This window comes from Nuphar pumila, chromosome 1 (genome assembly GCF_984573655.1).
Source record: "Nuphar pumila chromosome 1, dmNupPumi1.hap1.1, whole genome shotgun sequence".
NCBI lineage: Eukaryota > Viridiplantae > Streptophyta > Magnoliopsida > Nymphaeales > Nymphaeaceae > Nuphar > Nuphar pumila.
This window is the reverse complement of record NC_143249.1, coordinates 152,134,873-152,148,274: the sequence shown is the minus strand read 5'-3', so window position 1 is coordinate 152,148,274 and position 13,402 is coordinate 152,134,873. Positions and strand designations below refer to the sequence as shown.

General features: G+C 36.8%; 1 non-coding gene across 1 annotated transcript; it reads left to right on the top strand.

The window, feature by feature from the left end:
- Positions 1 to 355: 355 nt before the first annotated feature.
- On the top strand, positions 356 to 458 carry LOC149849223 (small nucleolar RNA R71). The gene has a single exon (XR_016426549.1). It is a non-coding gene; the product is annotated as a small nucleolar RNA R71 (small nucleolar RNA).
- Positions 459 to 13,402: the final 12,944 nt, after the last annotated feature.

Below are 13,402 nucleotides of genomic sequence, written 5' to 3'. Positions count from 1 at the left end.
AGGGAACTCAGTGATCTCGTGTGCCGGACTGGCACAAAGCGTACACACCTGCTGTGTAGTGGATGGTCCTGAGAGAAGCTGGTCCAGCTTCTGAGCAATCATGTCTACCTTGTACTATAGTGCAGTAGATAGACCAACTTCAAGAACACCAGCTTTCTTCTGAATGCTGGGTGTGGCTCTATCAGATTGAGAGCTCGAAGCATGGTGGAGTGAATTCTCGGCCAATGTATCAAATAGCCTCCATGCTTCGTCCTCGCTTTTCAACATGAATGTCCCTCCGCATGAAGAGTCGATCATCTGACGATTCTTGTCAGACAATCCATCATAGAAGCTCTGCACCAGTTGCCATTTCGGCACCTGATGATGGGGACATTTCCTGAGGAGATCCTTCATTCTCTCCCAGGTCTCATGAAAGCGCTCACCATCTAGCTCTGAAAAGCTAGTGATGGCTCTACGATATTGGTTCGTGCGACTAATGGGAAAGTATTTCCGAAGAAACTCCTGTTGCAATTGATCCCAGGACTCTATTTCTACAGAATCTAAGGACTTTAGCCAATACTTGGCTTTGTCCTTCAATGAAAAGGGGAATAGAGTCAACCTCAACGCATCATCATCGAAATTCTGTATCTTAACAGTAGAACAGATTTCGAGGAATTCATCTAAGTGTCGGTAGGGATCCTCATGACTAAGGCCATAAAAGGATGGAAGCATTTGAATAATGCTGGCCTTAATTTCATAATGTGGCGCTCCTACATCGGGTCTCCGAATGCAGGATGCCTGAACATAGTCTATGGGAATGAAGTATTCTCGCAGAGGGCGTGAAAGAACTGGGGGTGGAGGTGGAGGATCCATGTCAGCCATTGTTGCCGAACTTCGATGAGAATGTAAAATTCTCTCTGGGTTGTCAACAAATGGGTGTAATGGGGTTCCTAGACCTCGTCGACCCTGCATACACTGGTACTAAGACCAGATGTAAGCGCACGACCTAACTCTAAGAAATATAAACTAACACAAATACTAAAATGTAAATAAACAAATAACAGTAACTAAAAACAAACAGATATGCTATATAGCTATGTCAGAATTCTATACTAAATGATTAAGTAACAAAGTAAACTATTCTAAAATGCTAAAACAAATAAATACAGGAAATCACAAACTATGTTTTTCTAAAACCCACCTGTCTAATCGCTCCTTGCAGAATGAATTTTAAGTGAATCCTAGAAAGAACAGAATGTGAATCCTATATTTACTAACTATGTTAATCCTATATTCACTTACTAATCCTACTAACTAAAAATAAAACGACTAATTAACTAACTAAAACAAATTAATAAATCAAACTCTAAGAAATAAAGTAATTAATTCGCCGTTCCCCGGCAACGGCGCCAAAATTTGGTTGATATTTTGGAATGCTCTTTTTAAAACAATTATTTTCAATAAAACTTTTGGAAAATCGTCAACCAAAAATTTAAAAACCGACTTTCCACAAAGTGGTAAGTACGGGTCGAATCCACAGGGAACAGGAATTAAACACAATATTTCTATAAAATTCAATTTATTAATAACAAAGGTCAACCTACAATTATAAAGTTAATACAACTGCAAATAGTCACTAAAAGAAAAGTAATCAAGCAATCGGTCTTCTGCTCCACGCCAAGGGTATTTCCGTCTTTTTGCCACGTAGAAAATCTTCTCACTTGGTCAATAACCCTGGACACTAAATATGCTTTTCAACCTAAAAATTCAAAAAAATACAAAGTTAGTTTTCTATTCTAACAATTAAAACAATAACTAAAACTATTTCTAATGTTACGAAAATTGTAAAACAAATACTATTTATCAAGCAAAAATTAAATAAAATACTAAATTAATGCTAAAATTACCCAATTTCACTCTACTAATGCTGTATGATGATGATGCAAATCCTAAAATGCAGAAATTATGGAAAACAAGTCTAAATTACCGAAACTACGAAAATTACGAAACTGCCCCTAACTAGTGTAAAACAGCATTCTGACAGGTTATCGGAAAACCACTGTTTGACAGGGTAAACGAGGTCCGATTTTCCCGAAATTTCTTCTGTTCTGCAACTGACAGATTGAACAAAACAACAGTTTTTACAGAATTGAAAAAAAGTATCTGGAACTCCAGATAAAAGCGTTTCAAATCTGGGAAAAATCAGGATATCGCCAGTCCTGTAATTTAAAATCCAGAAAAAGCGGTTTTCGCAAAACGCTTAAAAATCAGACCAAATCAACTCCGAATGAGCTGAAATTTGGTCTGCAGTTAAATAACACGTCAATAAAGTGAATAGAAGAAAAAAATTTGGAAAACACAGAATTTTTGCACAGAAAATAATTCTGTTGCAACAGGGCAAAAATCTGGTTTTTATTTGAGTGCACTATTCACTTTATGAACCTATGTAAACACTATCAAATGCAATCTACTCCTAATGCAATCTAAATGACACTGTATAACAGTGTATATGCAGATGATAATTAGGAAAATACTAAATGCACGACGAACAAAACACGACAAGCAATTTATGACTAGAACTATGTTAACTAACAATGGAAATGCAACTATGCTAAATAATAAAATACAATCTAACTACTAAGTTAACTAATATCTAACTATCATTCAAACCACAACAAAACACATTTCACACATACTAAACAAATACGCTATACGTATACACACTTCTACACTAAAACTAAATTAGATAAATAAACTAATTAATATAGAAATCAAAAGAAATAATACTAAATGAACTTACTTCACTAAAGACGAAGGTTAAGGTTAGGATGCACTCGGGTGGGATTAGGTAGGCTCGATTTTGACTAGGTTGAAAGAGATAGGCTTGAGCTGAGGTTGACTCACTAATTGGGTTCGGTTTTGAGTTGCCTTAGTCAACTAGGTTCGGTTGACTTAGGTGGACTCGGTTTGACCTTAGCTAAGGTTGGGTTGGGTTTGGTTAAGGTTGACTCGACCTTGGGTTGGTCTTAACTTTGACTTAGACTAGGTTAGGGTTTGACTTAGTCTTGACTAGGGCCAGGTCTAGGTCTTGGACTTAGTCTTATTAAGACTAGGTTGAACTTGGTTTAAGTTTGACTTAGTCAACTAGGTTCGAGTTGACTTAGGCTCAACTAAGTTGGACCCAACTTAGGGTTTGACTAGACTCGAAGGGGCTAGGGGTTGACTCGACTAGGTTTAGGTTTAGGCTCGGCTAGGTTTGGTTTCGGGTTTGAATTGATCAACTAGGTTCGAATAGGATAAGGTAAACTCGGTTGACTAAAACTAAGGTTGACTTGAACTAGGTTTGGTTCGACCTAGGCTCGGTTTGGGTTAGGTCTAGGTCTTGGACTAGGTTGACTGGGGTCGGTTAGAAGGATAGGCACCCAATAAAAAATCAAAGATAATTTTGGAAATGGAGAAGTCCAAAAATCGTCCTTTTTAATGGGGAGTTACAACCTTAAAGAGCTTTTAAATCCCCTTGGGAAACAAGGAGTAATGCTATTTCCAAAACCAAGGTGAGGGAAAGCCTTTAATTGCAATTAATTCCTTTTTGAGAAGCCAAATCGTCCAACCTAGATAATCACACGATTTTAGTTTTCCAACCAAGAATTTAGGGCAATTACTTCTTTCTTGAATTCATACACCTACTTTGGAAATTTAATTGATTTTCAAATTGGCTTTTCAAATCTCAATTTGTAACTCCCTATTAATAGGCACTCAAGAATTAAATCTTTTTTCAAATAGTCCACACGATTTTTGAAACTTATCTTTTTCCAAAAACTTTCCACATTTCAATGCATTAATTGCTTCTCCTCTAAAAAATCGTCAACTCTAAAAATGGCTACACTTTCTAAAAAGTAGTAAATCTACCTAGGGAATAAAAGGAATTAAAAAGAAAAAACGATTTCCTAAGAGTTTAATGCTAACCTAATTCTCAAAACCTACTTAATTAACCTCTAAAAACGGCCAGAAAAGAAAGACCTAATACATTGAACCTAGACACCTTCCTAACTCAACTAATGACCATTAAAACTTTCTCAAAATCGACCAAGAGCTCAAAGAGAGCTCTAATGGCTACCTCCCCACCTAGGGGAAGAAGAAGAACCACACGAAAATAAAAAAAATAAAATTTGTAAACTAGCAAAAAACAATAAACGAAATAACCACTATTTTGATAAAACTAACTTAGAAAATAATTCAAATGACTCCTAATTACACAAAAGCTAACAAGAACAACACTATGCTGGAATTAAAAACATGAGAGAAAACAAAAACTTGATTTTTGTAATTTTCTACTATAGACTCAAAACACAAAAATGAAAAATGATTTATACAATTAATTAATCCAATCCTAAAACAATGAAATGACAAACACCAATTTGTACTACTGTTAACATACAAAAACACAGCAAACTCCACGGTGTATCCACATCAACACAAACATTTAACCAAGATACAAAGATCGGCTAGAATATCTCTAGCCGATTTTTTTCTTTTTCAAAAAAAATAAGATCAAAATGAAACACCAACACAACCCACGACTTAGAATAAACTAAAATGACATTTCCTAATGAGATTTTCAGCAACACAATACAGGACACATGCTGGACAAAACAAAAATATCAAAACAGAAAAATATTTTTGGTAAAAAATCAAGAATCGGCTAGAATAAGTCTAGCCGATTTTTGAATTTTTATTTTCAATTAAAATCAAATGCAACCCACACACAAAACCGACTAAGATGAATCAAAGTAAACACTTTCTTTATTGGATTTTCTGTAAAACAACACCAAGAACAATTATGACAAACTTGAAGAATCGGCTAGATGAAGATCTAGCCGATTTTTATAAAAAGGATGAAAAAAAGCAATAAAAAAAAACTCGATTCCAACGAATCAACCAAACACATAAACCTAATCTAACGTGCTGGTCTATGCACGGATGCTACTCTAAGGTTGAAACAAAAAGAAAATTAAGAAACATACAGAAAATAACAAAACAAAATCCACACACACAAATCGGTTTTATCTAGAAGAGAAGAAAGAAGAAGACCTACCTTTTGGAAGATCCGACGACCGGGGGGATGAAGAAGAGCGGACCGTGGCTGGAGATGGACGTCCTCTACAGTTCAAGGATGCTGTACTTCACCAAAAACGGCACCTATTGCAGCTGCTACACGTTGGAGATCCACCGATGATGGAATGTGAGCCGATTCGCGATCGGAGGGTGTAGAAAGCCGGATGGAGGTAGGGCCGGCTCACCTTGGTGATGTGTTGCGCACTCCCGCCCAAGGTTAATGGTCTCCACCTCTGCTACACCTGCAAAAATACAGAAAAATGGTGAAAAGACAGCAGGGAATAAGAAAGAAATGAAAAGAAACCAAAGAAAGCTTGAAAATATGCTTGATAATCAAGCATAGATCGGTCTTCAATGGCCAACACGTGGGGAAGATGGAGAGGAAGGAGCTGCTGCTGTAGAGTCACTGTAGAGGGCGTCCAAACACAGCCAAAGACGCCTAGGGTTTGCTGGAAACTATAATTTATACTTTTGATAGTTTTCAGAAACAAGGTTATAAAAAAAATATTTTACTAGGCGCCACTTTCTGAGGGGTTTTCTGCAAAACTTTTTGAACTGGATCTGGATAGGCGTGTGGGTTGGGTTTTAGACTTTTAAAGAGTTGATCCAAGGTCCAATTAACCTAATTGGGTCGGATATGGATCCGATCCACCTCGAAATCCATGCCCAAACACTGAAATAGCCATAACTCTCTCATTTTAACTCCGATTTTTCTGAAATTCGAACCATAGCCCCTTACTATCAAAACACATCTAAACATGGGTTTAAAACCTTAAACTTGATACAAAATGCATGAAAAACTTGTTTACATGATGTGCATTTCATGCATCATCAAAGCTCACAAGTTAAATCCTTCCTTCTTAAACTATGGTCCTTAGGTTAAATCCCTATAGAATTGATAGTTCGTAGGTCGAACCCTTGCTGAACCGATGTGATCCCTAGGTTAAATTCCTATGGAATTGATAGTTCTTAGGCTGAATCTCTATTGAACCCATGTCGTTCCTAGTGAACCAATGTCGTTCTCAATAGAACCAATGTCGTTCTCAACAGAACCAATGTCGTTCTTAGGCTGAATTCCTATTGAACCCATATTTTTCCAAGTAAGCCAATTCTCAATTTCGACTTTCAGGTCATCCAATTTCCAATTTTTCAATTTTCAATCCCAACTTTGACCTTCGGGTCAATCAAATTCCAATATCGGCCATCAGGCCATCCAATTACCAATTCGGCCCTTGGGCCACCCAATTTCCAAATTTCTAATTTCAACCTTTGGGTCACTCAATTTCCAATTTCGACCTTCATGTCAATCAATTTCCAAATTTCCAATTTCAACCTTTGGATCAATCAATTTCCAATTTCTAAATTCCAATTTCCAATTTCCAATTTCCAATTTCCAATTTCCAATTTTCAATTTCCAATTTCCAATTTCCAATTTCCAATTTCAAATACCAAATTTCAAATTTCAAATTTTCAAATTTTCAATTTCCAAATTTCTAATTTCGACCTTCGGGTCAATCAATTTTCAATTTCCAATTTCCAATTTCCAATTTCCAATTTCCAATTTCCAATTTCCAATTTCCAATTTCCAATTTCAAATATCAAATATCAAATATCAAATATCAAATATCAAATTTCAAAATTCAAAATTTCAAAATTTCAATTTCCAATTTCGACCCTTTTGGTCACCGAATACCAATTTCAGTCATTTCCTCTTGCGAGAGACCCTTTTTACAGGGATAGTTCAAGGGAGCTCGATCTTTTCGCATGCTATCCTTTGTTCACCTAGCCCCTTTTCAGGGAGAGTTTGAAGGGACTCGTGTCTTTGTGAACCGTTTGCAAAACAAAATTCCAATTTCATACAAGGAACTCTTAGTTCAGGGAGAGCTTCAACGGAAGCTTGCTTTCCTTGTGATCACAATTTCGTACTAGGCCATTTCATCGTGAAGGACCCTCTTTTCAGGGAGAGTGTGATGGACTCGCTCCTTCATGACCAATTCACCAACCTCACCATTACCGGCCCCCTTTCCATAAGAGAAGCTTAATATTAGGAAGTTTTGATGAAAGCTTGATTTCTCTTCGAAAGTTTGTTTTGCAAACACCTCCTCTTCAGGGAAAAGAGGAGTAATTTCTATTTCCAATTTCTGAATCTTCTCCTTTGGGGAAAGGAGAAGAAAACTTTTGTCATGGATGCATTGCGTTGTGCTTCAAATACTCGCTTCCACAAAGGATTTCAAGAAAATCTTGCCAATTTGTCATTAAATATTTGTTGATTTCAAACTTTTTATTGCACAAAAACATTAGCTCAGAATACCTTCAGTATTATTTCCGAAAGGTCAAAGCTTTTATGAAAAAGGATTCAAAATTCAAATTCTTTCTATTGGTTAACCAAAAGGATGAAGAATAAATCCTCGATATGGCCAGCAAAAGGAAATTCAATGTTGTTGCAAAGCCATAAGTGATCGGTATTGATCGCAGTCAATGGCACATTTTTAAAGATCATTCTTGGAAAATAAAGCAGTCAAAATATCCTGGGTGATACAGAAAAATCCATTAAATCCCTATATCTCCTCAATCACCTAAGCTGCAATTAAATATCTACAAAAGGGATCTCTCAATTGTCATCAATATGAAGACGAATTAGGCGAGTAGACCCCTAGGGCCAAAGAAGATTTGAATCATCTCCAAGATGACGGAGTTTGTGACGGATCCTTCTAGGGAAAGTTCCGAGCACCATCAAGATGAAGGCGACTGCGATGAGCCTCCCGACAAACCCTAAAGGATATTTAATTTCCGCTATCATCAAGAGATTTTCAACCAATGAGCCAATAACCGTCAATATAATCCCTGAGAGAAAAAGATGGATCGGAACATCTCCAAGATGAAGGAGTTTGTGACGTACCCTTCCAAAAAAAAAGAGAGAAAAGTCAGAACATCTCCAAAATGAAGGATGATGTAATAAAATCCCCAAAAGCCCAAGAGAGCTCTAATTCTGCCAATAAAAAAAAAAAGTGGGCAGAAAGATCATCATTAGAAAAGAATCCCAGGATATCAGACTGTCGAATCTGTCAAGAATTTTCTTTAAAATTTGTGAAATTCTATTATCAATATTCCTTCACCAATTGCTTTCACAATATCAAGAATACTCTCTTTTCTATTCATATCAAGGAAATTGATAACCTCCTTGAAAGAAAGTCAATTGCAAGAAATTTGAATTCGAATTTTGATTCTACGGAGTTAAGCCCAGTCGAAGGTAATACTTCAGGTAGAAAAGAGAGAATATTTTCAAAACAATGTGCATCATTTTCAATTATTTTGAATCAACAATAATTTTCAACATTTTGACAATATTTTCTAGCTATCCTGGCATGAAGCGAGAGCTTAAGGTTCATCTTTGGTGTATCCTGACATCAGTTGTTATCCCTTTTAAGGACTTGATAATGGGAGTTTTCAAGGTTCCTTCCCTTCTATTGGTATAATCTGAGCGCCTGGGCTCTCAGATTCGCACACTTCCCTATGTCCCCATTGTCCCACCATAGACAGTCCAATTTCGGCTCGAGGTTAAGCCACCAATCATTTTCTCGCAAAAGGTCACCAATTTCAAAAGTTATTTAGTCTCAGCAATGAGGCGCCCAAAATCAAACCCCTTTTCAAGCTTTAGGGACCCCAATTTTATCATTTTGCAAAACCCCTATCAGATTCATTGTGCGGAAAACCGAAGGTTCCATCATGGTTTCTTCCTTCGAGGATTCCATTCATTTTCCGCCCAATCAGGATAAGGGTACAAACATGAGCCTCCTTTGATGAGGTATTTCATTTTCCTCCCAATCAGGATAAGGGTACAAACTTGAGCCTCCTTTGATGAGGTATTTCATTCCTCGGTCAGGTTAAGGGTCAAACCTGAGCTTCGTTTCTACACGAGGTATTTTCCATCCCATCCAGGTTAAGGGCAAAACCTAAATCTCACTTCTTTTTGAAGTAAAATTTTCTTCTTTATTCTTCACTTCATATCTACCATTTTCATCAGGGCTAATTTCTTCATACCCAGTCAGATTCTTCAAACTGGGGCATTTTTATAGCCAAAATTTGGTGTGTTTTTCTTTGCCGCTAAGCTCGTCTTCAAGCCAGCTTAGTAGCAAAGAGGGGCATCTATAAACACCTAAATTTTCCTCATCCATTCTCAAATAACCCTCCTCGTGTAGTGCCAACCCTGTTAGGTCAGTGTAGAAGTCAAACCCCGAGTCAGTTTCAGAAAATCATCATTTTACCAACTTTTATTAGGAAAATTACCATTTTACCCATAGGTCATCCCGGACCCCAGTCAGTTGGAGTCAACAAAGCTCACTGGTCAGTTCAGAACATTTAGAATATCAATCATTTCAAGCTCATCTGAGCTCACAGTGAGAAGGCCATTTTCATTTCTGACCATTCTTGCCAAAGTGGGATCATTTCTTCAGAAATGAGCTCATTTCTCACTCAAATCTAAGCCAATTGTCTCCGAGTCAGTCATTCACAGTCAGTCATATTCTCCAGAGTCTAACTTGAGCTCACCAAGAGTTCAAGCGCTTTGGTCTCAGTTCAAAACCATTTCCAAGTGTTCAGGAGCCCACTTTAGTCCATTTCAGCTCTTCCAGCTGAAATTGAGCTGAGTTCAGTCAATTGAGCTAGTGTTCGAGCTTCGATTTTAGTTCATGTCAGTATTACTGACCTTTGTTCTAGCTAAAACCCAACTTAGGTTCGTAATTCACTTCAGTGACCATTCCGTACCATTTCTCTAAAAATAGCAGCTTTTCTTGAAAATTTAGCCGGAAAGGTCAGTTGAGTCAGTATCTGGTTAGTTCACTTGAGTTCTGAAACTCGAAAACCCAACTCAATCCAGCTCATTTCAGTTTGATTCAGCTCAAACCCTAATTTCCAGTGTCACTCTAGCTTGGCAGAGCTCGAAAATCATTTCTTCAACCATTTTTGCAAATTTTGTCAATTTTAAAAATTTTTGAACTGGTACAAGTGTCAATCGGGGTCTAACATCCAAAATTCTTCATTCAGGGTTTGCATTTCGCATGTCATTTCTCATCATTTCATATCATTTCTCAGCATTTCATAACATTTCATCACATTTCATTCTAATTTCGAAGTCCAGAACTCCAGTTTTATAAATTTCAATCCAGATTGAGTTTTAAAAGTTTTCAAAAATCAATTTCAAACTTTGGGTTTCCAAAATTGACATTTTTACCCCCGAAATTCTAAATTTGGAAGTATTTTCTCAAGAAAACAATCTGGATTTCTTTCAAAATCAAATTTTCAAATTCTACACTAGATTTGCTTCGCAATGAGGTACTGAACTTCAAAATCCGAGCTCGTTTCAAAAATTGCCAAAAATAGCTCGTTTCGTCTGAAAATAAATTTGGAAGTATTTTCTTGAGAAAAACAATTTGGATTTCTTTCAAAATCAAATTTTCAAATTCTACACTAGATTTGCTTCACAACGGGATATTGAACTTCAAAATCCGAGCTAGTTTCAAAAACTGCCAAAAATAGCTCGTTTCGTCTGGAAATTTTTTGAAAAGACAATTTTACCCCTCTAATAGTCAAAATGAATTTCAAAAGTGGAATTTGGACCCGCTCTGAGATGGCCCATTCATTTACATTTCTATTTTATTAAAAAAAAAAGATGTTTCTTTTTATTTGTTTGTTTTATTTTTTTTATTTTTTTATTTTATTTTGTGAGGTGGGACCCGCGAGGGGGTCTCCCAAACCTCCAGCCTCATTTCCTTCTTCCTTCCTTTTCTTTCTTCCCTTCCTTTCCTTCTTCTTCTTTCTTTTCTTTCCTTTCTTCTTTTCCTTCTTCCTTCCTTTTCTTCTTTTCTTCCTTTCTTTCCTTCTTCCCTTCCTTCCTCCCTTCTTTTCCCTCTTGCCCAGCCATTCATCATAAAGGTTTTCTTTCCCTCTTTCTCCTTTTCATTAAACCCTAAGTAGAGGCCCTATTAAAACCTAAGTTACTAACAAAAAAAAAAAGGAGCCATACGGCTGCCCCCATCTTTCCAATCTAACGTCTCTCTCTCTCTCTCTCTCTCTCTCTCTCTCTCTCTCTCTCTCTCTCTCTCTCTCTCTCTTATGCTCTTCATCTTCATTATACAACAGCCCCATTGAAGCACCTCCAAGCTCCCTCCTTCATCCGACACATCACCCTCCTTGTTGCAGTTGGCTCTTCCTCCCTTTGTAGCAGCTGCAGCCACCACAAGGGAATCTTCAACTCCAGCCTAAGCAGCCATTGCCGCCACTAACTGCAGCAGCTGTTCAAAGCCAACAGCACAGCCACCTTCTTCCTTCAGCCACCTTCTTCCTTCAACACCACTACCAGCCCATCATCCTCAGCAGCTCTCCATTGGAACCAGTTGGTGTAGCAGCCCTTGGTGATCAGCCATCACCAGTTTCCTCCTTTGCAGCCGCATCAACACAACACCATCTCCTGCAACTCTTGCTCCAGCCGGTCCAGCCCCTACTTTGAAGCAACTCCTTCAGCCGTCTTCTTGGTAGCCAACGTCAACAACAAGCAGATTTCATCCTCAATTATGGTAGCTGGATCCCTAAGGTAAGGTTCCTATTCTTCTTTTTTATTAACCTACATATATTTTTATTATTATTATTATTCTTATTGTGTCATGATAAGAGGCTACGTAAAGAGGCGATTCATCCCTCCAATGGATTGAGTCCATCCTTACAATGGCCAATACTAAAACCAAGTCGTACCCTTGATCATTTTTTTTAACTGCATCATTGTATTTATGTAGATTCCATGCTTATTGCATTCATTAAGTTTAGCTTTATTAATATTCGATTGATAGTCTATAGAATATAGATCCATGCATGTAGTCCAGTTATAATTTTATATTTAATTTTTTGTTTATAAATCTTGATTTTTTTTATGGTAGATGCCGATGTTTAGTTTTCGTTTCTCTGCAAAAATTCGGATCAATTTGAGTTTAATAACTCTATCTAATAAATCCAAACTCTAGATCGGGTTTTAAACACTCTGGAGATTCCAGATTCCCACTTAGCAGGATTGTCGACCCAAGATCGCCTCTATGGACGGTTCGATTTTCTCTCAAAAAGTCACAGTGGATGATTAATTGAATCTACTAATTATATGGAAATTTTGAGAATTTTCCAGGCAGTTTTGTTCTCTGTCAAAAATCGGATTTCCAAGACCTTTGGGAAAATCTCGATTTTCCTTTGTCAGGGTATAGACAGACCCTAATGCATAAAGTTCGTTCAATCCGTAGCCCGTCTGCAAAAACTTTCAACACAAAAGTTATTCCTAACATGTTTTCCTGTCAGGATTTTTGGAACTGTCTCAGTATTTTTCCCAAAAGTTTATTTTCTGTCTGACAGATTTCAATATCCCAAAATTCCAGAGATTTAGGTCTCTGATAACAGTGTGGCCTTTTCCAAACCGTAACCCGAATCCCAATTGTGTCAAAAGATAAAACTTTCCCCTGTTTGTCAGGGATACTTTCCTACAATTTCTGACTTTTTACCATTTGTTTACTATGTTTTCCACATTTTCGACCAAAACCTGTCTCTTTCCTTCATTTACTGGAGTCGTCGGATTCCGATCCGACTTTCCGGAGTGGCACAGCTCCGACCATAGGTCAAAACCAGAAAGTGTAAAAGGAACAAATTCTTGCCCTACAGTCCTTTGTCACCCCATAAAATTGGGGAAATTTTTATGAAAGTTTGATATCTAAAATCCCCTTTAGAATCAGCATTTTAGGCAAAAATCACAAAATTTAGGGTTTTATTTGAATTTCCATATTTAAAAATACAAAAAAATTATATTTTCGAGATTCATTCTATTTTTAGTGTTAATTTAGGTATCCATGCCAAATTTGGCTTAATTCCAAGTTTATTTGATTTACATGTTAGTTTGTCTTTAAATTTAGAAGCGAAAATCAGGCGAAAATCAAGTTAAAATTGATATTTTACGATATTTTTGCCATTTTAGGGTTTTATTCATGTAAATTAGCATGTAGAATCATATTATGGTTAATTTTAATGTCATTTGCATTTCACATTTTCCATTTTTACAAAATTTATTTCAGAAAACCCTCGTTTCAAGGCCATAGTCTTGTTATCGGGGCTATTTTGGTCATTTTGACCTAAATTTCGAAATTTCAAGTTCTAATTCTCCAAAATTTCATGCATATCATCATATTCTATCATATTATGTTTGATTTATTTCTTTTGATTTTTAAATTTTCAAAATTTACAAAATTTCTTTCAGAAAACTCTGATTTCAAGGTCATCAGTG